We start from the raw sequence: 6,000 nt of genomic DNA, 5'->3' as shown, positions 1-6,000 counted from the left end.
CAATGACGTTATGATAGTATGGACAGAGTGGAGCAACGATCAGTTCCGGAAGATTCGTGATACTATTGTCAATTGTCCAGATATATCCCATATACAAGGCATATCAACTCAGAATCCATTGTAAATGTTTTAGACAAAATTAAAAACAGACATTTTTTTTACCCAGATGGCTTCTTTGTTTAATATTCACAAGTCAACTGTAAGCAGAATATTCCAAATCATGTGTAAGTTTCAGGAGTCCACATTCGTCAAGGGAACAAGCTCTAAGCCATAATACTGTTTTTAAACAGTTTTTGGTGACAACGTGACACTCATTCTTGATGGTACTTACATATCTATTGATAAAAGTGATGATCAAACTATACAGAAAAAACCGCTATTGTGGTCAGGAAAAAAAGGAATTATGTCATATTCATGAGAGTATGGTTATTACTTATGTATGTAAATTAGACACTGTCGGTCCCTTTTTGGGATCAGAAAATTAAAATATAATAGACAAGAAACTAAAATGTGTTGATAATTTGAAGATTCTTTTAATTAATGCTGATTACATAACAGTTGGTCGTGGTTTCCGAATTTTTTTAAACTGACAGATTATGGATATAAGCATTTCGTGCCTTCATTTTTAAAGCCAGGAGAAAGTCAACACGATAGCGCGACAACAAACGCTGACAGATGTATCACTAAATCACGATGGGTTGCTGAATCTTACCATTCTAGATTCAAACACTTCAGATTTTTTCAAACTGAGTTGACATCAAACTTTTTTCTATCTAACACCAGCAATTTACTTAAATTGTTTCAGCAGCAATTCACTCCATATACTCCCCGTCTGATTCCAAGAATTTTAAGAAACTTTCAATAGTAAAATGAAGCTTTTACTAAATACAGAAAATGATTTAGCAAAAGGTGTACAAATCGAGTTTGAACTGTATAAGAGGTCGCAGGCAATCTGGACAAAATTTGAAGAATCCCCTTGGATTCCCTGTGTTAGATTGTGTAGCAAACACCAAGCTATCTTTCCGAACACCTGAGTGAAGCAGTAGCCGTTGAAATCATTATTTATCGACTATACGGTGTCAAATCAGTTCGAGACATACATTGGTTTTCTCAAGTAGCATTGGCAATGAAGTTACAAATATGTGCATAATGTAGCGAAAAGACCCTTTTGTGTCACTTACATGTCGTTTGGGTGCTTAATGATCAGATACAGAGCAAAACAGGAAGTCTCTCCACTGTCTTTTGAGGACTTAGATATTTAGTACTTTCAGTAATTTTATATTAAGTGCAAGTTTTATGGAGGGTGGGGGTGGTGGTTTGGTACAATAAAAGTTTTTAAAAGAATGCCATGTCCAGTTATATTTATCATTTCGACAATTATATAAGAGAGAGATATAACCCTCAAGTTATTTCTAAATGTCAATATTTTAGGGAACATTTCATTTCAGAAATTTTGTCTAAAGTTCTTGATAGACAAATTAAATTGAACATCAGTAAAACCTATGAAAGCCCTCTCCATAAAGTTATATACAAGTGTATGACACATGAATAAGATGAAAGGTATTAAAATTACATAAATCAAATAAGCACATGACAGACTATTTCAAATTCACGCAAAAAGAAAAAAGAAAACACTGCCGTCATTTATCATATTACATATTTTAGAGGAAATAACGCCAACAATGCAGCTGTCCCGGGGTTAGGTCCAGCTGTGTTTAAGGATGAAGAAAGACACTAACTGTCCATACATATACAGTTCTGTGCTTAATAAACAAGGATGGAGAGTGGATCCAAACCTTCATGTCGGCCGCATTTAATAAGGAAATGACTATTTAGTATATTAATATATTTTATTACCTGCCAAATATCTATCCTATGATTGTTACGGTTTATATATACCGTAATCATAATTATTTTTATGGTTACTACAGCACCTTCAGTATTGGTAGCACCTTCGCTGCTTGGTAGCACCTTCACGGTAGGCCTAGTTCCTCATATAAGGAATTGCACCTTCACTATGACCTGCACAATTGAAATATGTAAATTTCTGGGGATGAGCCTATTAAATGAGGCAGTAAGGACAAAAATATATTGTATGTATTTGCTATTTGTGCTTGATAATAATTTTGAAATCTATACATGTATTTGTTTGTCTGACAACTGGGGACAAGAGACCCACAAAAAGTTGTCCTTCTGTCCCAAAATCAAGGCGACAACAATAGGGTGACCACAGTTACAGGCAGGGCTATCGATCAGGTGAGAATGATATAAATCTTCATTCAAATTACTAGCAAAACTTCTTAGTTGACTTAGTTGAATTATATTAACTTTTCTATTTCCATTAAATTTTAAAATGCCAGTACATTGATTCTCAGTATCAGTCGCTGGAGGTAAAAATGGTTTCTTTAGAGCACTTATTGATGTCATAGAGTGCAGCAGACATAAAGGACTATTCCATTCAGACATTATTTTTGGAAAGAAACTGGAACAATATTGCTGGGTTCAAAAAGTCTGTTATATCAAAGAATGTTGAAGAATGAGGAGTTAAGAAACAGTATTTGTTGATCCATATTTCAGCAACAGACTATTAAAGTGAGAGTTGGGATTAAGTTTCAACTTGTCTTGATTAATGTCACCAACCAGAATTACTTCCCTTTGTAACTCAGTTATACCTTCAAGTGAAATTGGGAGTCTATAAATACATCAGAGAAGAATAAGCATGAGTGGTTATCTCAATCCAAAGTAATTCAAGGTCATCTGATTCAAGGTAATGTCTTCTTTTGATATTCAGATTATTTTTGTGTAGATCGCAACGCCACCACCAGAATTATTTCTATCTTTCCTAAAGATATTTCCATATTTTTTTTAAGTTTTACATCATTGTATTAAGAAATAGAGTGATTAAAATGAGTTTCATTAATACATAGAATGTCATAATAAGAGAATTCTGAGAGAGGATGTATCATGGAGTAGAGTTTGATTTCTTAAGTATTTGGATAAATGGTATGTTTATTCTTACAGTGAAACCGTTTAACTGGATTTTGACGATGAACCGTAGTCGTTGCTATGCCTAAAATACTGACGTCATAATGGTCATGTGCTTTATATAATTCTTATATGACTTCGCCGTGTAATAAGCGGTATTACACTAACAGTTTGGACAAAGAAAAAAATATATATTCACATGTATTGAAATTACAATCGATTACTTTCCTCAAATTTTCACAACCAAAACGTATTTCCTTTTTTATTTGTTTACTTATTCAATCATTTTATTTTACTTTATTATTTGTCTTATTTATTTATTGTCCATAATTCAATTTAGAATTTGTCTTGCTAAGTGTTAAGTTTAGAAATCATGACTTGTAGCTTGTCACAAACTATCACTTGTTCTTTAAGAAAAATAATAATCTTTATGTTTTAGTAGTTATTGCCTTTATCCAAAGGGTTACTTTCTGATGTTGTCCCCGAGTTATAAAAGAATCTGAACGATGCTCGATCGAAGTGTTCCCGAGGCAGATTACGCCAATATTTCAAGCCTCACTATACCTACAAAGCCGGTCAATTTTCATACTGATGTTATTATTGAAGTAGTTTATTGTAATTAGACTTCCTTTTTTTTAAATATGTCATATATAAGATTATATTTAAATGTAATAGGTATATGTTCTTTATGTAAGAAAGATTATTTTCCTTTGTGTATGTTACCAGTTTTAAAATCCCAGGAAGATAATGAGAAATCATTTTTAGTATTCTTGCCTGGAAGAAACAACTTCTAGATATTGACACTGTATTCAAGTATTTGGGTAAAGGAGGCACTGGTGTCGTTAATGTTAATGGTGAGATATTGTTTGAAAGAATTATCAAATCCATTCCATAAATTTAAGGAAGAGGAGACAAATACATTTTGTCCGCACATTAGTAGTTAATAGTTATCATATCTTATCAAAGGTAGTAAACGATGAAGACCATCAGGAACTAATCTGTTGTGAACCTATGAAAGTTAGATAGTTTAAACTTAAATGTAACGTAACCAACCAGTTTTCAAGGTATAATATCTCTTGTGAATCAACAGAACAATGACCATACACGACTCTATCAGCTTCTTACTGGACCCTTTTCAAGCCATTTGGCAATCCATCGGAACAACCGTCCCAGACATGGTAATTATATCCACGAGATGTTCTAACGAAATACATATGTATATGTATACGGTATTTAATATGTTCTTACTTCGTTTATTTTTCAATTGTTTTAGAGTAGTTTTAGAAGCAGCTGTTTTGATAAGTTGATGAACGTGATCATACCACTTGACGTTACTGCTGAGAAACACCCCAAAGTGGTAATAAGAATCGATGAAAGTCAGTGGTTTAGTTTAACATCATGTGGTCTATAAGAAAATATAATAACTTTCATCCTTCGTGGATTAAATAACATATAGTTGTTTCTGTTCAGTTATTTAATGTAACGACTCTTAAACAGAAAAATCGTCAGGAATCAATTATTTAAAAAATAAAAAGAATGAGGACCAAGAAAGATCCTTGAGGTACACTAGCAGATGATATTTGAAAGAGGAAACATAATTTCTGTAAATAATTGGAAAACCAGGAAAACAAGGTTCCCTCAAAGCCATACTGAGAAGTTTAAATAGAAGTTCAAAGGAGTGGGAAAGATCGCAGAAGACAACACGCGGATTCTTTCTAGTCCACAGAAGAAACAATGTTAAGAAATGGCTTAATCGGTTGATAAACAATTGAATTTGGTTAAAAAATGTATATTATTATCCCTTGCGAATGTACCTTACCTTACGAATGTCAGTAATTTATCGGGTGACAGTCATCTTTTTTAAATAAAGACAAAGCACAGATTAAACTTTTGAATATCATTGTTAGGATGGATGATATTATCTTCTGAATAGCTTAAAGCATGCGGTTACTGGCCAGGTGTCTTGAAAAACCTTTTGGAAACAAATGAACCAATCAGATTGAAGATCTAGAACAGCTACAATGTGGTTTTCTGTGAAGGTTACAACAATAAGGCTTGTGCCTCTTATGAGACGCCTAGGAAGGAACCAGGTTTATTTTCGATATATTTCCTTGAAACAAAAATAAACTTTAAAAAGAAAAAAAGAGAAAAAAAAACAACACAATTTATCTTGTAATAATTTTGGAACAAGATATCGGCTTATATCGATCAATCAATCTTGTGGGCTCAGATTAACTGAGCGTAAAAAGAAGAAATCGGAGTACCAGCCGGGATAAAGCCCCAATTTGTAAGGTGACTCAACACTTTACATACCACATCCAATATAAATGGCAAGCGGCTCGAAATATGCAACATTTTAGATACAGAATATTGTACAGCACGATTCGACATACAACTTTAAACATAAAATAGGAGTTACCGGCCTTCGGACTGGTGACGCCCTGTAATCGCTCAGCCAGAAATGTGAAATTCTACACTATTGCAGCCTGCTGGTCGGTCACATAAGCTGGACTATGGTATGGAATATATCCGTATAGCTGGACACCTGTAAATTTAACATGAATTACTGATATTGCTCGTCGAAATATTGCATCGTGTCCTGAGATCGCCATACTATTTACATATACACCCGTGTATATGCTCGTGTCCGTCACGCCTGCTGACCACAATATACTGTGTCTTACCTGTATAGATGCGCTGACCTCAGCCGTTTAACACACCTGTACTCATCTGTTTGTTTACATTTCCAGTGCGTGCATGAATGGTTTCTGAAATATTGTATACTCTGACGTTTGTTTATCCATCATGAATACTACTTCAACTTCCAATAAACATCTTCTGAATTCTCCATCGTCGTCGTCTCCAATTTTTCCTGAAGTAAAAAGGCCAGACAGGGATCCCTTACTGAAGAGAGCCAACCGAATTACCCTATGTACCCTGGTCAACCCGGCCTATACCTTCCAATGGGTACATCGACTCCCTCAACTCCCCATGGAAACGTCCTTCCTGGTAACT

The sequence above is a fragment of the Ylistrum balloti genome, unplaced genomic scaffold, assembly GCF_031769215.1.
Source record: "Ylistrum balloti isolate Yb309-2 unplaced genomic scaffold, AGI_CSIRO_Ybal_v1 Utg369616, whole genome shotgun sequence".
Lineage (NCBI taxonomy): Eukaryota > Metazoa > Mollusca > Bivalvia > Pectinida > Pectinidae > Ylistrum > Ylistrum balloti.
The sequence above is the reverse complement of the archived record's forward strand: the minus strand, read 5'-3'. Positions refer to the sequence as shown.